This window comes from Hemitrygon akajei, chromosome 1 (assembly GCF_048418815.1).
Source record: "Hemitrygon akajei chromosome 1, sHemAka1.3, whole genome shotgun sequence".
In the NCBI taxonomy this organism is placed as follows: Eukaryota; Metazoa; Chordata; class Chondrichthyes; order Myliobatiformes; family Dasyatidae; genus Hemitrygon; species Hemitrygon akajei.
Window position 1 is genome coordinate 163,673,269 of NC_133124.1, and position 20,012 is coordinate 163,693,280.

Sequence of the window (20,012 nt, forward strand, 5' to 3'; positions counted from 1 at the left end):
GTTCATGGGTTCACGGACCATTCGGACATCTGATGAACACTAGGAAGTTGTTCTAAAACTGTTCTTTAATTTGTAGAGAAATAAACCACAGTAACAGGCTCTTCCAACCCGATGAACCTGCTCTGCTAAATCACACCCGTCTGACCAATTAACCCATTCATCTGGGTGTCTTTGGAATGTGGGAGGAAACCAGAAACCTGAGCACCCGTCGGATCACGTGCGGTGATGGGGAGAATATACATCTCCTTACAGACGGTGCTGGGAATCGAACCGGTGCCCCTGGCTCTGTAATAGTGACCTACTACCCGTTATACTACTGTTCTGTCCATGATGAGTGTGCGTCCTCAGGCTCTGCTACCTCCTCCCTCACAGCAGTAATGAGGAGAGGGTGTGGTGAGCAAGGCGACTTAGACCATGAGATAGAGGAACAAATTAGGCCATTCGGTTCTTCAAATCCGCTCCACCGTTTGATCATGATTGATCCATTTCCCTCTCGACTCCATTCGCTTGCCTTCCTCCCGTAATCTTTTACGCCCTGACTTATCAAGAACCTATGAACCTCTGCCTTAAATACACCCAGTGACCTGGCCTCCACAGCCCCCTGTGGCAATAAATTCCACAGATTCACCACCTTCTGGCTGAAGAAATTCCTCCCGATCTCTGTTCTAAATGGACAACCCTGAGGTTGTGCCCTCTGGTCCTAGGCTCCCTCACTATAGGAAACATCCTCTCCACACCCACTCCATCTTGGCCTTCCAACATTCAATAGGATTCAGTGAGATCCTCCCACACCTTCTATTTCCCTAAATTCCAGCAAGTGCAGGCTCAGAGCCAAACTTTCCTCATTTGAGAAGCCTTACATTGCTGGGATCAATTTCCTGAACCCCCTTTGAACCCTCCCAACATCAGCACATCCTTTCTTAGATAAGGGGCACAAAACTGCTCACAATAATCCGAATGAGGCCTCACCAGAGCCTTATAAAGCCTCAGCATTACATCCCTGCTTTAATAGTCTAGTCCTCTCGAAATGAATGCTAAAATTGCATTTGCCTTCCTTCCCACCGATTCCATCTGCAAGTTAACCTTGGGAATCCTGCACAAGGACTAGCATGTCCTTTTGCACCTCATTTTTTCCCATTTTCTCTCCATTTGGAAAATTGTCATTTCTTTGCCTATTCTCAGAATCAGTCCAAGTCCTTCTGCACCCCCTCTCCTTCCACAATTCTACCTGTCCCTCCACATATCTCTGTATCATCCACAAACTTGGCCATAAAGCCAGCAATTCTGTCAGCCAAATCACTGATATACAATGTACAGAGAAGTAGTCCCAAAACTGACCCCTGAGGAACAGCTTAAATTCCCACTCTTTGCCCCCTTCCAATAGCCAAAGCTCTATCCATGCTTGTATTTATCCTGAAATGCCATGCACTCTTGCTAAGCTCGCTTACCTTCATACTTCAAATTTCCTTCCTTGTGGCTGTTGTAGTTGCCCTCTGTTGGTTTTTTCGAAAGCTTCCCAGTCCCACTTGGTGTAAGTTTCACTTCACTAGGACCTTAAAGGAGACACATTTGCAAATTGATAGTCGACAGTGATTGGGTAATCAGGTAATGAACAGCAGCTAATAGAAAGAAGTTGGGGTCAAGCAGGCTGGAGTCTTTGGAGTTGGGAGCTGAGAGGCTCTGGCGTGAAGAGGCTGAGTAAGTGACCCAGGTGTGGGGAGGGGGAGCAGTGAGAAGTCGCAGGTAAGACCTTCCTTAAGATGCTTTATTTTGCTGTTGACCTTTGACATTGTTTCAGTGCAGACAGGAAGGTAGTGTTGGATTAGAGTAACATTGTTCTTTTTCTTCCAGTTTGCTTATAATGTTTATATAATCACCTGTATGAGTAATTGTTCATTGAATTTTCAGTAACAGTAGTACAGGTGATTCTGTACTTTTCCAGAAGCTCCTTTGCAGTGTGTGTCATACAATTGAACCTGACCAGTTGATAGGTTATTCTGTATCACTGGAAACTCTCCAGTCTGAGCTACTTCTTGTAAAAATGATAATTTCTTTGTTCATTGTCTTTCTTTGCCTCTACCTTCCTTACAGTAGACCAAGCTGAGAACCATTATTTTGTTTTGTTATCAACACTGAATAAACAAAAGAGAGGGTCCAGAGAAAGTTCATGAGAATGAGAAATAAAAGTGTTAATATATCAGGAGCATTTGATGATTCTGGGCCTGTTCTCGCTGGAGCTTAAAAGAAAGGAGTTTTGAAAAGTATCAAAGGTTGAGATAGAGTGGACATACAGAGAACGTTTTCTACAGTGGAGCCTTCGATCAGAGGGCACAGCCTCAGAATACAAGGATGTCCTTTTAGAAAAGAGATGATGAGGAATTTATTTAGGCAGAAGTTGGTGAATCTGTAGAAATTTATGGCCAAGTCATTGGGCAAAACTTTTGCTGAATTTAACAGATCCTTGATTAGGAAATTACCGAAGATTACGGGGGCAGGCAGACGAATGCAGTGGAGAGAGAAAATAAATCTGCCATCTTGGAATGGCAGAGCAGAGAGGCCTAATTCAGCTCCTCTGTTTGTGTGTTGATATATTGATTCATTTATATCTGCTGCTTTATCTATTTAAGTATTGACAGAGATACAGAGCAGAATAGGTTCTTCGAGGCGTTCTGCCCAGCAAGAATCCTAGCCCAATCACGAGACAGTTTACAATGACCAATCAACCTACCAATCGGTACCCCTTTGGACTCTGGGTGGAGACCAGAGCACCCAGAGGAAACCCACAGGGTCACAAGGACAACGTACAAGCTCCTTCCTGACAGCGGTGGGAATTGATTCTGGGTCACCTGTACTGTAAAGCGTTGTGCTAACCACCACACTATGGTGCTGTCCTCATGTCTTATGGTCTTGTCTCACGGTCTCCCCGATGACGATATCTGCAGTTGGTGCACCCAGTAGCTACTTGGGACAGTAGTTTGACAGGGGCTGGAGAACTGGAATGGGTGCTGAATGTTCCACCGTTTCAATGTTTGAGAATTGATAGAAGGAGATTAAAGGTGATTGGATCCATTGAGTGTGTATGGGTAAAACTCAAAACAATAAAGATGCAATCATTCTGATTGTATCAGGGCTTTTGTCGTGGGTGATTTCAATTGCTCCAATATACACTGCTCCTTCGCGCAAGAGATTGCTCCGTAGTGCAAGAGATCAGACAGGACAGAATTTGGTAGATGGATCCAGGAGTGTCTCTTAAAACATAGGTGAGGTGAGGTGGACCTGCTGTTGAGTAATAAGCCTGGCCAGACTGACACATTCCCATGGGAGAATTGTCAGGCGAACACTAACCACAAGTTTTAAGATATCTAACAATAAGGGCAAGTACAAATTGTGCGAGAGTACTAGATTAGAGCACGGCAAATTACAAGACTACTCAGCAGGAACTAGGGATAATTAACTGGAACAGTAGTTTTTGGGCAAGTCCACATCTGAACTGTGGAGGGTGTTTAAAAAACCAACTTCACAGAGTACAGGACAGGTATGCTCCATGTCAGGAGGACAGGGATGGCAAGGTCAGGGAATCTTGGATGTTGAGAGAAGTGGTGAATTTAGTCAAAAAGAAAAGGAAGTGTAGGTAAGGATTAGGAAGCCAGATTCAACCAGAGAAACTGAGAATTTTAAGGAAACCAGAAAAGAACTCAAGAAGGGAATTAGAAAAACCAGGAGTGGCTGTGAAATGCCCTTGGAGTGAGGCAAGAGAGAAGATTGCTGTGGCTTTGATCAATATCTTCATGCCCTCTCCTGCCACAGCAGTATCAAGAAGTTGATGTTGTTCCATTATTTAAGGGAAATTGGGACAATCCTGGAAACTATAGACCAGAGAGTCTTCCGTCAGTGGTGTGGAGATGACTGGGATTTACAAGCATTTGGCCTAATTTGGGGCAGTTAGCATGGCTTTATGGGAGACAAGTCGTGTCTTACTAACTTGAGGTGACAAGGGTGATTGAAGGTAGAGCTGTGGATATTGTCTACGTGGCTTTTCGTAATGCATTTGGCAAGATTCTTCATGGGACGTACATTCAGATGGTTAAGATGCATGGGATCCAGTCTATAGGCCATTTGGCTTCACAGCTGGCTGCTCACAGAAGAGAGAGTAGTGGTGGGAGGCCCATGACTCATGGTAATCTGCAGGGACCCGTCTGGGACCTACACTGATTGTGACATATAGAAGTGACTCGGATGAGAATATGGATGGGTGGCTTGGTAAGTATGTAGACAACATGAAGATCACTGGGGTTCTGGATCGTGTCGAAGTCTGCCAAAGGACACAGCCGGATGTCAGTTACTGATATGGGCAGAGAAATGGCGTATGGAGTTTAATTTGGTCAACAGGGAGGTAGTGCTCTTTGGGAGATGAAATGTAAATTGACGGTGCACCATTAATGGTGAGACCCTCAGAGATGGGAAGAGGAATCTCCTAGTCCAGGTCTGTTGCTCTCTCCACTTTCCACATGGATTGATAGGGTGGTAAAGAAGGCAAAGTAAAACAAGCTCAGTAAAATGTGTCAGTGATTGAAAGTTACCAATGCGAGTAAAGTCAGAATCAGTTTCAATATCACCGGCATGTTGTGAAATTTGTTAAGTTGGCAGCAGCAGTACAATGTATTACATGTGTAATGCCCTGGGAAAGGTTTCAATGGGTTTTTCTGTAGCTACAGTGTTTGGGTTTCAGAAACATAGAAAATAGGTGCAGGAGTAGGCCATTCGGCCCTTCGAGCCTGCACTACCATTCAGTATGATCATGGCTGATCATCCAACTCAGAACCCTGGACCTGCTTTCTCTCCATACCCCCTGATCCCTTTAGCCACAAGGGCCATATCTAACTCCCTCTTAAATATAGACAATGAACCGGCCTCAACTGTTTCCTGTGGCAGAGAATTCCACACATTCACCACTCTCTGTGTGAAGAAGTTTTTCCTCATCTCAGTCCTAAAAGGCTTCCCCTTTATCCTTAAACTGTGACCCCTCGTTCTGGACTTCCCCAACATCGGAAACAATCTTCCTGCATCTAGCCTGTCCAATCCCTTTAGAATTTTATACATTTCAATAAGATCCCTCCTCAATCTTCTAAATTCTAGTGAGTATAAGCCTAGTCGATCCAGTCTTTCTTCATATGAAAGTCCTGACATCCCAGAAATCAATCTGGTGAACCTTCTTTGTACTCCCTCTATGGCAAGAATGTCTTTCCTCAGATTAGGGGACCAAAACTGCACACAATAGTCTAGGTGTGGTCTCAGCAAGGCCTTGTACAACTGCAGTAGAACTTCCCTGCTCCTGTACCCAAATCCTTTTGCTATGAATGCCAACATACCATTTGCCTTTTTCACCGCCTGGTATACCTGCATGCCCACCTTCGATGACTGGTGTACAATGACACCAAGGTCTCGTTGCACGTCCCCTTTTCCTAATCGGCCACCATTCAGATAATAATCTGTTTTCCTGTTCTTGCAACCAAAGTGGATAACCTCACATTTATCCACATTAATTTGCATCTGCCATGAATTTGCCCACTCACCTAACCTATCCAAGTCACCCTGCATCCTCTTAGCATCATCCTCACAGATAACACCGCCACCCAGCTTCGTGTCATCTGAAAACTTGGAGTTGCTGCATTTAATTCCCTCGTCTAAATCATTAATATATATTGTAAACAACTGGGATCCCAGTGCTGAGCCTTGCGGTACCCCACTAGTCACTGCCTGCCATTCTGAAAAGGTCCCGTTTACTCCCACTCTTTGCTTCCTGTCTGCCAACCAATTCTCTATCCACATCAATACCATACCCACAATACCATGTGCTTTAAGTTTGCACACTAATCTCCTGTGTGAGACCTTGTCAAAAGCCTTTTGAAAATCTAAATATACCACATCCACTGGCTCTCCCCTATCCACTCTACTAGTTACATCTTCCAAAAATTCTATAAGACTCGTCAGACATGATTTTCCTTTCACAAATCCGTGCTGCCTTTGTCCGATGATTTCACCTCTTTCCAAATATGCTGTTATCACATCTTTGATAACCGATTCTAGCATTTTCCCCACCACAGATGTCAGACTCAACTGTCTATAATTCCCCGGTTTTTCTCTTCCTCCTTTTTTAAAAAGTGGGGTTACATTAGCCACCCTCCAACCCTCAGGAACTAATCCAGAATCTAAGGAGTTTTGAAAAATTATCACTAATGTATCCACTATTTCTTGGGCTACTTCCGTAAGCACTCTGAGATGCAGACCATCTGGCCCTGGGGATTTATCTGCCTTTAATCCCTTCAATTTACCTAACACCACTTCCCTACTAACATGTATTTCCCTCAGTTCCTCCATCTCACTAGACCCTCGGTCCTTTACTATTTCCGGAAGATTATTTATGTCCTCCTTAGTGAAGAAAGAACCAAAGTAGTTATTCAATTGGTCTGCCATATCTTTGTTTCCTATGGTCAATTCACCTGTTTCTGATTGTAAGGGACCTACATTTGTCTTGACCAATCTTTTTCTTTTCACATATCTATAAAAGCTTTTAGAGTAAGATTTATGTTCCCTGTCAGCTTTCGCTCATAATCTTTTTTCCCTTTCCTAATTAAGCCCTTGTGTCTCTGAATTTCTCCCAGTCCTCAGGTGTGCCACTTGTTTTTGCTAATTTATATGTTTCTTCTTTGGACTTGATACTATCCCTAATTTCCCTTGTCAGCTACAGGTGCACTACCTTCCCTGGTTTATTCTTTTGCGATCTTTAAATGCTTGCCATTGCATATCCACCGTCAACCCTTTAAGTATCATTTGCCAGTCTATCTTAGCTAATTCACATCTCATACCTTCAAAGTTTCCCTTCTTTAAGTTCAGGACCTTTGTTTCTGAATTAACTATGTCACTCTCCATCTTAATGAAGAATTCCACCATATTATGGTCACTCTTACCCAAGGGGCCTCGCACGACAAGATTGCTAACTAACCCTTCCTCATTGCTCAATACCCAATCTAGAATGGCCTGCTCTCTAGTTGATTCCTCGACACGTTGGTTCAGAAAACCATCCCGCATACATTCCAAGAAATCCTCTTCCTCGGCACCCTTACCAATTTGGTTCACCCAATCTATGTGTAGATTGAAGTCACCCATTATAACTACTGTTCCTTTATTGCACGCATTTCTAATTTCCTGTTTAATGCCATCCCCAACCTCACTACTACTGTTAGGTGGCCTGTACACAACTCCCACCAGTGTTTACTGCCCCTTAGTGTTATGCAGCTCTACCCATATCGATTCCACATCCTCCAGGCTAATGTCCTTCCTTTCTATTGTGTTAATCTCCTCTCTAACCACCAATGCTACCCCACCTCCTTTTCTTTTCTGTCTATCCCTCCTGAATATTGAATATCCCTGGATGTTGAGCTCCCATCCTTGGTCACCCTGGAGCCATGTCTCTGTGATCCCAACTATATCATATTCATTAATAACTATCTGCACATTCAATTCATCCACCTTGTTACGAATGCTCCTCGCATTGACACACAAAGCCTTCAGGCTTGTTTTTACAACACTCTTAGCCCTTATACAATTATGTTGAAAAGTGGCCCTTTTTGCTTTTTGTCCTAGATTTGCCTGCCTGCCAATTTTACTTTTCACCTTACTACTTTTTGCTTCTACCCTCATTTTACACCCCTCTGTCTCTCTATACTTGTTCCCATCCCCCTGCCATATTAGTTTAAATCCTCCTGAACAGCAGTAGCAAACGCTCCTCCTAGGACATTGGTTCCAGTTCAGCCCAGGTGCAGACCGTCCTGTTTATACCAGTCCCACCTCCCCCAGAACTGGTTCCAATCCCCAGAAATTTGAATCCCTCCCCTTTGCACCATTTTTCAAGCCACGTATTCATCTGAAATATCCTCCTATTTCTACTCTGACTAGCACGTGGCACTGGTAGTAATCCAGAGAGTATTACATTTATGGTCCTACTTTTTAGTCTATCTCCTAACTCCCTAAATTCACCTTGTAGGACCTCATCCCATTTTTTTACCTATATCGTTGGTACCTATGTGCACCACGACCACTGGCTGTTCACCCTCCCATTCCAGAATGTCTTGCAACTACTCAGAGACATCCTTGACCCTTGCACCAGGGAGGCAACATACCATCCCAGAGTCTCGTTTGCGGCCGCAGAAACGCCTATCTATTCCACTTACAATCGAATCCCCTATCACTATAGCTCTCCCATTCCTTTTCCTTCCCTCCTGTGCCGCAGAGCCACCCATGGTGCAATGAACTCGGCTGCTGCTGCCTTCCGCTGATGAGACATCTGCCCCAACAGTATCCAAAATGGTATCTCTGTTTAGGAGATAGAGATAACGGGATATAACGGAGATAGAGATTGGAATGTGTACCGTCCAATGAAGGGAGTGTCTTTTTCTTGTTCTGTGCCTGAGAACGAGGTGTCTGGGTCTTTTGTTTGACGAGAGATGAAGAGAGAAGACGCCAGAAAGGAAAGGTCGTAGACGGCAGGACGGAGTGGACTTGGAGTGGAGCCAGGAGTCAACGGAGCCCGGGGAAATCGATGGAGGACCAGCGGGAGGAAACTGTGAGCTCCAACGTGCACATTAGACTGTTTCATTAAAATAGGCCCTTTTCTTTTTGTTTTACTTTACTAACCCTTTAGTCAAATCAAGAATTAAAGAGCTAAATCATTTAACTGCACATGGTGAACTCTGTTATTTTGTGGTACTGATTTGTAATGGGGGAACAGATCACACAGATCCACACAAACAAGAGGTTTTACACCTCAGGTTTCACACATCTGGTGGAGCTGGAGACTGTCTTCCCTAGACTAACACCGCCAGCCCAACCTGAGGGTTACACATGATAAATATCGAGAAAAATAAATACACTGATGGTTCGTCAGTGATTGAGAGGAGATTCAAATGTTCCTTTTCTGGAACTGAGGGTATTGACCAGGTTACGTATCACTGCAACTTGAAGGTCGCTATCTGGGAGCAGTAAAGGTGTATATATGGAACTAACAAACTTCAGTCCTGCCCGTCTGCTGAAGAGTACTCATTGGCTATCTGGTTACTGGACCAACCCCCGTCTGTCGGGCATCTTCCCTGAGTACGAGGGGTAGTGGAAAGAGCATTGGCCCTGGAAAGGCTGTGATTACCTTGCCTACTCAATACTCCACATGCGATACTTGCAATATTTAAACTTGGTGTTTAAGTTCCTTGCCATACACATCAGCGATGATCTCACGTGGTCTGTACATATCGGCCGTGTGGTGAAAAATACACAACTGCGCCTCTTTCACCTCAGACGGTTGAAGAGGTTCGGTATGGGCCCCCAAATCCTAAGAACATGCAACAGGGACACAATTGAGAGCATCCTGACTGGCTGCATCACTGCCTGGTATGGGAACTGTACCTCCCTGAATCGCAGGATTCTGCAGAGAGTGGTGCGGGCAGCCCAGTACATCTGTAAATGTGAACTTCCCACTGTTTCAGTGACAGATGTGTAATAAGGGCCCAAAAGATCATTGCAGACCCAAGTCACCACAACTACAAACTGTTCCATCTGCTACCATCTGGGAAGTGGTACCACAGCATAAAAGCCAGGACCAACAGGCTCCGGGACAGCTTCTTCCACCCAAGCCATCAGACTGATTAATTCACGCTGACACCATTGTATTTCTGTCCTGTTACACAGACTATTTATTACAAATGACTATACATTGCACATTTAGACGGAGATGTAATGTAAAGATGTTTACTCTTCATGTATGTGAAGGGTGTAAGAAATAAAGTCAATTCAATTCACCACCTCACCACCCTCTGGTCTGGTGGCACCAGAAATCCAAAACAGAGGCTGAGTGATTCTGGACGATTGCCTTGCCGGGATATGGGACCGTGAGGCTGTCATGGGGACTGATTAATATGGCATTGGATTTGTAGAAAATAATGAATGAATCTCCACATGCATTTGATCAAACCCAATAAGCATTAACCAAGTTGTCTCAGAACTGATGGCTGCTCGTACAGTAGCATTACAGAGCAGAGTGGCTTGGGATTCTGATCTTTCAGAGAAAGGGGTCGCCTGTGTTCCTGTACTTACAAACCTGACCAATCAGAAAATAGAACTAACTTGGCAAACCACATCGGAGAAGCTACCAAAGAGATTAGGAAAGAGGGGGATCAATATCACAACTATTACACTCCGGGAGGTGGATGGTGAACTTTCAGGACACTGGGAGGATGGGAGGGCAACCATTCTGAGTTCTAGTATAACTAGCGGAATTATAGAAATGGCTGGTATTCTTTTACAATTATCGTGTGAAATAACAGGATGAAGGAGAGGATGTCAATTAAAGGAATGGGCAATCATTGAGGTAGATGGATGAAAAGGAAATTTTAGATAGGGTTTGAAACTGCATCTTTGGTTTAAGTACAAATATATACATATTTCAATTATAGTATTTGGTGAAATGCAGTGTTGACATGAAATGACAAAAGGGAGGCGATGTGGAAATGTACTTAAACACAAAGTACACTGCAGATGCTGTGGTCAAAGCAACACGTACAACACGCTGGAGGAAATGAGCAGTCAACGTTTCCACGGATGCTGCCCGACCTGCTGAGTTCCTCCAGCGTGTTGTACGTGGAAATGTACTTCACTTGTTGCAACAAAATGGAACCTATATTATACCAGAGTGCTTTGTAACATTGTGCATATGGATCCTGAGTCCCAAAGATGAGGAAGTTTTCTACAGGGAGGATGAAGGAACAATGGCTGAGAAAGGAAATCAAAGACAGAATAACAGCTGAAAGGACGACATTTAATACAGCAAAAATTAGTGGGAAATTAGATGATTGGGAGGCTTTTAAAACCAACTGAAGGCAGCAAAAAAATGGGGGTGTGGGGAAGATGAAATATGAAGGTAAGCTGGCTAATAATATGCAAATTGTACCAAATGTTTTCCCCCCGGTATACATTGAATAATGGAGGCTGGTAACCAGAACACTAGAACAGATATTGGAGTGGTTGTGGGGAGAGATGTTAAGCCGAAATACAAAGACAGGAGTTGAAAGATTGAGCATCTTGGGACTAATTTTGAGTTTCATCTATTTCACTGTGAGGAATATCATAGGAAAGGCGGATGAACAGAGAGCATGGATCAACACGTGGAATTATGTCATTGTAGCCATTAGCCGTTGGTATAAGGGGGGCAGGACTGGCAGCTCAATGCTCCAGTGTTTTGTTGTTTACAGAGGGACTAAAGTGGGAGGGGTAGCATTATTAGTGAGGGAAAATGTCATGGCAGTGCTCAGACAGGACAGACTGGGGGACTTGTCTACTGATGCTGTATGTGTGGATCCGCGGAACAAGAAAGGGATGTCCAGGTTAATGGGATCATGAGAGTAAATTTGTAGAGAGACAACTGCAAGAAAAATAAGGTTGTGACAGCAGGTGATTATTAACTTTCCAAAGATTGGCTGGGACTCTTATACTGTAGAAAGGTTGGATAGGATGGAGATTGGATGTTAGAGTCCGAGAGATAGAACAGAGTTTATATGTGCCTGTCTGAACACAAGATAAAGACAGCAGCTTTAGGGAACCTTCATTTTTACAAGAGATATTGAGGCCCTGGGTAAGAAAGATAGGAGGTTGATTACAGGCAGGAACAAATGAGGTAGTTATGGAGTACAGGAAATGCAGGAGAACATCAGGAGGGCTAAAAGAAGGCGTGAGGTTGCTCTAGCAGACAAGGTGAAGGAGAATCCTATGGGATTTTACAGATACGTTAAGAGCAAAAGGATTGCAAGGGACAAACACAGTATGTTGACAGGCCGACTAGGAGGAATGCCATACTAGATCCAGTATTAGGTAACAAACCGGGTCAGGTCACAGATCTCTCAGTGGGTGAGCATCTGGGGGAGAGTGATCACTGCTCCCTGGTCTTTAGCATTATCATGCAAAAGGATAGAATCAGAGAGGACAGGAAAATGTTTAATTGGGGAAGGGCAAATTATGCGGCTGTAAGGCTAGAACTTGCGGGTGTGAATTGGGATGATGTTTTTGCAGGGAAATGTACTATGGACATGTGGTCGATGTTTAAGGATCTCTTGCAGGATGTTAGGGATAAATTTGTCCCAGTGAGGAAGATAGAGAATGGTAGGGTGAAGGAACCATGGGTGACAAGAGAGGAGGAAAATCTAGTCAGGTGGAAGAAGGCGGCATACGTGAGGTTTAGGAAGCAAGGATCAGATGAGTCTATTGAGGAATATTGGGTAGCAAGAAAGGAGCTTAAGAAGAGGCTGAGAAGAGCAAGAATGGGGCATGAGAAGGCCGTGGCTAGTAGGGTAAAGGAAAACCCCAAGGCATTCTTCAATTATGTGAAGAACAAAAGGATGACAGGAGTGAAGGTAGGACCGATTACAGATAAAGGTGGGAAGATGTGCCTGCAGTCTGTGGAAGTGAGCGAGGTCCTCTGTGAATACTTCTCTTCGGTATTCACCAACGAGAGGGAACTTGATGACGGTGAGGACAATATGATTGAGGTTGATGTTGCAGAGCATGTTGATATTAAGGGAGAGGAGGTGTTGGAGTTGTTAAAATACATTAGGACGGATAAGACCCCGGGGCCTGACGGAATATTCCCCAGGCTGCTCCACGAGGCGAGGGAAGAGATTGCTGAGCCTCTGGCTAGGATCTTTATATCCTCGTTGTCCATGGGAATGGTACGGGAGGATTGGAGTGAGGCGAATGTTGTCCCCGTGTTCAAAAAAGGTAATAGGGATAGTCCAGGTAATTATAGACCAGTGAGCCTTACGTCTGTGGTGAGAAAGCTGTTGGAAAAGGTTCTTAGAGATAGGATCTATGGGCATTTAGAGAATCATGGTCTGATCAGGGACAGTCAGCATGGCTTTGTTAAGGGCAGATTGTGTCTAACAAGACTGATAGAGTTCTTTAAGGATGTGACTAGGCATATAGATGAGGGTAGTGCAGTGGATGTGATCTACATATATTTTAGTAAGGTATTTGACAAGGTTCCACACGGTAGGCTTATTCAGAAAGTCAGAAGTCATGGGATCCAGGGATGTTTGGCCAGGTGGATTCAGAATTGGCTTGCCTGCAGAAGGCAGAGGGTCGTGGTGGAGGGAGTACTTTCAGATTGGAGGGTTGTGACTAGTGGTGTCCCACAGGAATCTGTTCTGGGACTTCTAATTTTCATCATTTTTATCAATGATCTGGATGTGGGAGTGGAAGGGTGGGTTGGCAAGTTTGCAGACGACACAAAGGTTAGTGGTGTTGTAGATAGTGTAGAGGATTGTCGAAGATTGCAGAGAGACATTGAGAGGATGCAGAAGTGGGCTGAGAAGTGGCAGATAGAGTTCAACCCAGAGAAGTGTGAGGTGGTACACTTTGGAAGGACAAACTCCAAGGCAGAGTACAAAGTAAATGGCAGGATACTCGGTAGTGTGGAGGAGCAGAAGAATCTAGGGGAACATGTCCACAGATCCCTGAAAGTTGCCTCAGAGGTAGATAGGGTAGTTAAGAAAGCTTATGGGATGTTAGCTTTCAGAAGTCGAAGGATAGAATTTAAAAGTCGCGATGTAATGATGTAGCTCTATAAAACTCTGGTTAGGCCACACTTGATGTACTGTGTCCAGTTCCAATCACTTCACTACAGGAAATATGTGTAAACTATAGAAAGTGTGCAGAGGAGATTTACAAGGATGTTGCCTGGATTAGGGAGCATGCCTTATGAGAATAGCTTTAGTAAATCTGGCCTTTTCTCCTTGGAGCGATGGAGGATGAGAGGTGACCTGCTAGACATGATGTATAACATGATGAGAGGCATTGATCATGTGGATCGTCAGAGGCTTTTTCCCAGGGCTGAAATGACTATCATGAGAAGCCACAGTTTTAGGGTGTTTGGAAGTAGGTACAGAGGAGATGTCAGGGGTAAGATTTTTACGCAGACAGTGGTGAGTGCGTGGAATGGGCTGCTGGCAATGGTGGTGGAGCCGGATACGATAGGGTCTTTTAAGAGACTCCTGGATAGGTACATGGATCTTAGAAAAATAGAGAGCTATGGAAACCCTGGTTAATTTCTAAAGAAAGTGCATGTTTGTTACAGCATTGTGGGCCTAAAGCCTGTATTGTGCTGTCATTTTTCTATGTTCAATATATTCTCTACAAATTGATGTGTGTCTGTCTAAGAGCATCTGAACTGCCTGTATTGTATCTGCCTCCACCAACTCCCTTGGCAGCACACTCTGGGCAGCCACTGCTCTCTACAATTTCCAATATCGTTATCCTTCAATATACCAATTTATGTGGAAAGTGTGCCCTCTAGTGTTAGACTGGGGAAAGGACACTGGCTGTGCCTCTCATAATCTCATCACTGGGATGAGATGTCTGCAGGGATGGACGGAGGTAAGGTGCTGGACACCACTAAGAGTGCAATGTACAGACGGAAATTCCAGGTGAGGCTTCCCATTCCCTACCTGGAGGTTGAAGAGAGCTTCTGGAGGATGTAGGACCAGAAGGAGGCCATTTGGCCCATTGACACTACTGCTCCATTCAGTCAGGCGTGATATTTCTCAATCCCATCCTCCCACCTTCTCCTCGAGAGAAAAGAGTGGATATCTGTCTGCTGGAATATGATACTAGATGTCTCCAGTTGATGTCATGATGGGAGATTTTAATTTCCCAAATATCAATTGGCATTTCCCTAGAGCGAGGGCTTTAGATGGGGTGGAGTTTGTTAGATGTGTTCAGGAAGGTTTCTTGACACTATATGCAGATAAGCCGGTAAGAGGAGAGGCTGTACTTGATCTGGTATTGGGAAATGAACCTGGTCAGATGTCAGATCTCTCAGTGAGAGAGCATTTTGGAGATAGTGATCACAATTCTATCTCCTTTACAACAGCACTGGAGAGGGATAGGAACAGACAAGTTAGAAAAGTGTTTCATTGGATTAAGGGGAATTATGAGGCTATCAGGCAGGACACTGGAAGCTTCAATTAGAAACAGATGTTCTCAGGGAAAATTACAGAAGAAATGTGGCAAATGTTCAGGGGATATTTGCGTGGAGTTCTGCGTAGGTACGTTCCAGTAAGACAGGGAAGTTTTGGTCGGGTACAGGAACCGTGGTGTACAAAGGCTGTATTAAATCTAGTCAAGAAGAAAAGCTTACAAAAGATTCAAAGAGCTGGGTAATGTTAGCGATCTAGAAGATTATAAGGCTAACAGGAAGGAGCTTGTGAAGGAAATTAGGAGAGTCAGAAGGGGCCATGAGAAGGCCTTGGCAGACAGGATTAAGGAAAACCCCAAGGCATTCTACAAGTATGAGAAGAGCGAGAGGATAAGACATGAAAGAATAGGACCAATCAAGTGGGAAAGTGTGTATGGAACTGTTTTCTCCCAGTAGGGAGTAGTTTTTAGTTCCAAGTGCTCCTGTCACGTTTTGTCACCCTGTAACCTTATCCTTCAATCTCTCTGAATTATGGAGGATAGCACATGTATACATGTCTCTCTCCAGCAGACCTCATCACATTCATCAGGACTACAGTATTTCTACTATTTTTTAATTGTACATATGATTTTTTTATGTTCTATTGCTGAGCAGCGTAAACCGTCTGACTGGCCTATCAGAGTTCTCTTTGGGAACTAGTCAACTTCATCAGCATTTCTGATCTGGCTATTGTTCATGATTGCACATAATTAAAAAAATTGGAGGAAATAACAAAGGTACTTAATAAATACTTTACTTCAGTATTCACGATGGAAAAGGATCTTGGTGACTGTAGTGATGACTTGCAGCAGACTGAAAAGCTTGAGCATGTAGATATTAGGAAAGAGGATGTGCTGGAGCTTTTGGAAAACATCAAGTTGGATAAGTCGCCGGGAGTGGGTGAGATGTACCCCAGGCTACTGTGTGGGTGAGGGAGGAGATTGCTGAGCCTGTGGCGATGACCTTTGCATCATCAATGGGGACAGAAGAGGTTCCGGAGGATTGGAGGGTTGAGGATGTTGTTCCTTTGTTCAAGAAAGGAAGTAGAGATAGCCCAGGAAATTATAGACCAGTGAGTCTTACCTCAGTGGTTGGTAAGTCGATGGAGAAGATCCTGAGAGGCAGGATTTATGAACATTTGGAGTGGTATAATATGATTAAGAATAGTCAGCATGGCTTTTCCAAGGGTAGGTCGTGCCTTACGAGCCTGATTGAATTTTTGGAGGATGTGACTGAACACATTGATGAAGGTAGAGCAGTAGATGTAGTGTATATGGATTCCAGCAAGACATTTGATAAAGTACCCCATGCAAGGCTTATTGAGAAAGTAAGGAGGCATGGGGTACCTTATCAAACATAGAAAACCTACCAACACAATACAGGCACTTTGGCCCACAAAGTTGAGTCGAACATGTCCCTACCTTAGTAATTACTAGGGTTACCCATAGCCCTCTAGTTTTCTAAGCTCCATGTACCTATCCAAAAGTCTCTTAAAAGACCCTATCGTATCCGCCTCCACCACCTTTGCCAGCAGCCCATTCCACGCACTCACCACTCTCTGGTAAAAAACGTTGCTTTGTGGATCCAGAACTGGCTTGCCCACAGAAGGCAAAGAGTGGTTGTATTCTGCATGTAGGTCGGTGACCAGTGGTGTGCCTCAGGGGTCTGTTCTGGGACCCTTAATCTTCATGATTTTTATAAATGACCTGGAAGAGGAAGTGGAGGGATGAGTTAGTAAGTTTGCTGATGACACAAAGGTTGGAGGTGTTCTGGATAGTGTGGAGGGCTGTCAGAGGTTACAGCGGGACATTGATAGGATGCAAAACTGGGCTGAGAAGTGGCAGGTGGAGTTCAACCCGGATAAGTGTGAAGTGGTTCATTTTAGTAGATGGCAGAATATAGTGTTGGTAGTGTGGAGGATCGGAGGGATCTTGGGGTCCGAGTCCATAGGACACTCAAAGCAGCTGCGCAGGTTGACGCTGTGGTTAAGAAGGCGTACGGTGTATTAGCCTTCATCAATCGTGGAATTGAATTTAGGAGGTGCGAGGTAATGTTGCAGCTGGTCAGGACCCTGTTCAGACCCCAGTTGGAGGACTGTGCTCAGTTCTGGTCGTCTCACTGCAGGAAGGATGTGGAAACCATAGAAAGGGTGCAGAGGAGATTTACAAGGATGTTGCCTGGATTGGGGTGCATGCCTTATGAGAATAGGTTGAGTGAACTAGGTCTTTTCTCCTTGGAGCGATGGAGGATGGGAGGTGACCTGATAGTGGTCTATGAGATGATGAGAGGCATTGATCGTGTGGATCATCAAAGGTTTTTTCCCAGGTCTGAAATGGCTGCCACAAGCGGGCACAGGTTTAAGGTCTTTCAGTGTAGGTACAGAGGAGACGTCAGGGGTAAATTTTTTACCAGCGAGTGGTGAGTTCGTGGAATGGGCTGCTGGCAAAGGTGGTGGAGGCGGATACGATAGGCTCTTTTAAGAGACTTTTGGATAGGTACATGGAGCTTAGAAAAATAGAGGGCTATGGGTAACCCTAGTAATTACTAAGGTAGGGACATGTTCGACTCAACCTTGTGGGCCAAAGTGCCTGTATTGTGTTGTAGGTTTTCTATTTTTCTATCTAAAACATAGTATCAAATTAAAAGCTAATTTGTACAAACTCACATAGAGTAGTTGGGGACTGGAGAATTGGGAAAACTTTGAAAAGAAACAGAAACAACCAAACAAGAAATAAGGAAAGGGAAGATAGAGTATGAAAGTAAATTAGCACAAAATATAAAAACAGATAGCACAAGTTTTTATAAATTATAAAGTGGAAGAGGGTGGCTAAAGTCAAGGTAGGTCCCTTGGAAGTCAAGAAGGGGAAATTGATATTGGGTGATAAGGAAATGGCTGAGGCATTGAACGGATATTTTGTGTTGGTCTTCACGGTGGAGGACACGTCTAATATGCCAAAGAAAGATGTTATGGACGAAATGGGAGGTGAGGACCTCGATAAAATCAGTCACTGAAGAGATAGTGATGAGCAAACTAGAGGGCCTGAAGGTAGATAGGTCCCCTGGTCCTGATGGGATGCATCCCAAGGTGCTGAAGGAATTGGCAGAGGTTATAGTAGACGCGTGGGTAATCATTTATCAAAATTCTCTGGACTCTGGGCAGGTCCCAGCAGATCGGAAGACAGCAAATGTCACGCCACTTTTTAAAAAAGGATATAGGCAAAAGACGGGCAACTATAGGCCAGTTATCTTAACATCTGTAGTCAGGAAAATGCTTGAAGCTGTCATTAACAAAGAAATAGCGGAACATTTAGAAAGGGGTGGTTGCGATAGAGAGACGCAGCATGGATTCAGAAAGGGCAGGTCCTGTTTGACAAACTTACTGGAGTTCTTTGAGGACATAATGAGTGCAGTGGATAGAGGGGAACAGGTGGAGGTCGTATACTTGAATTTCCAGAAGGTGTTCGATAAGCTGTCACACAAGAGACTTGTATATAAGATACAGATGCATGGAGTCAGCGGAAGTGTATTGGCATGAATAGTGGATTGGTTAACCAATGGAAGGCAGTGAGTTGGTATAAATGGGTGTTTCTCCGGTCGGCAGTCTGTGGTGAGTGGGGTGCCATAGTGGTTGGTGCTGTTTACCATTTACATCAATGATTTGGAAGAGGGGACTGAGTGTAGTGTAGAAAAATTTGCTGATGACACTAAACTAAGTGGAAAAGCAAATTGTACAGAGCATGTAGAGAGTCTACAGAGGGATATAGATAGGTTAAGTGAGTGGGCCAAGGTCTGGCACCTGGAGTACAACGTTGGTAAATGCGAGATCAGGCACTTTGGAAGGAATAATAGAAGTGCAGATTATTATCGAAATGGTGAAATATTACAGCATGCTGTTGTGCAGATGGACTTGGGAGTGCTTGTGCATGAACCACAAAAGGTTGGTTTGAAGGTACAACAGGTTATTAAGAAGGCAAACGGAATGTTGGCCTTCATTGCTGGAGGGATTGAATTCAAGAGCAGGGAGGTCTTGCTGCAACTGTACAGGTACTGGTGAGGCCGCACCTGGAGTACTGTGTGCAGTTCTGGTCTCCTTACTTGAGGAAGGATATGCTGGCTTTGGAAGCGGTGCAGAGGAGGTTCACCAGGTTGATTCCAGACATGAGGGGGTTAGACTATGAGGAGAGATTGAGTCGCCTGGGACTATACTCTCTGGAGTTCAGAAGAATGAGAGGAGATCTTATAGAACATACAAAATTTTGAAAAAGATAGATAAGATAGACGTAGGAAAGATGATTTCATTGTTAGCTAGACGAGAACTAGAGGACATTGCCTCAAGATTCGGGGAGAAGATTTAGAATGGAGATGAGGAGAAACTGTTTTTCCCAGAGAGTGGTGAATCTGTGGAATTCTCTGCCCAGGGAAGCAGTTGAGGCTTCCTCACCAAATATATTTAAGAAACAGTTAGATAAGTTTTTTCTGAGAAAGTGAATTAAGGGTTATGGGGAAAAGGCAGGTAGATGGAGCTGAGTTTGGGGACAGATCAGCCATGATCTTATTGAATGGCGGGGCAGGCTCCATGGGGCAGATGGCCTACTCCTGCTCCTATTTCTTATGTTCTTATATTCTTATAGATTTAAGGTGCTTGGAGGTAGGTACAGAGGAGATATCAGGGGTTAGTTTTTTGCCAGAGTGGTGAGTGCGTGGAATGGGCTGCTGGCAATGGTGGTGGAGGCGGATACGATAGGGTCTTTTAAGAGACTCCTGGACAGGTACATGGTGCTTAGAAAAATAGAGAGCTATGGAAACCCTGGTTAATTTCTAAAGAAAGTGCATGTTTGGCACAGCATTGTGGGCCAAAAGCCGGTATTGCACTGTCATTTTTCTCTGTTCAATATATTCTCCAGAAATTGATGTGTGTCTGTCTAAGAGCACCTGAACTGCCTGTATCGTATCTGCCTCCACC

At 44.2% G+C, this 20,012-nt stretch overlaps 1 long non-coding RNA gene across 1 annotated transcript in view; it reads right to left on the reverse strand.

Moving 5' to 3' along the window:
• LOC140731951 (uncharacterized) overlaps positions 1–20,012 on the reverse strand; it is a 201,012-nt gene that overhangs the window by 112,815 nt on the left and 68,185 nt on the right. The window contains exon 4 of the long non-coding RNA XR_012099950.1: positions 16,602–16,755. This is a non-coding gene — a long non-coding RNA (uncharacterized lncRNA). The remainder of the gene's footprint in view (positions 1–16,601; positions 16,756–20,012) is intronic.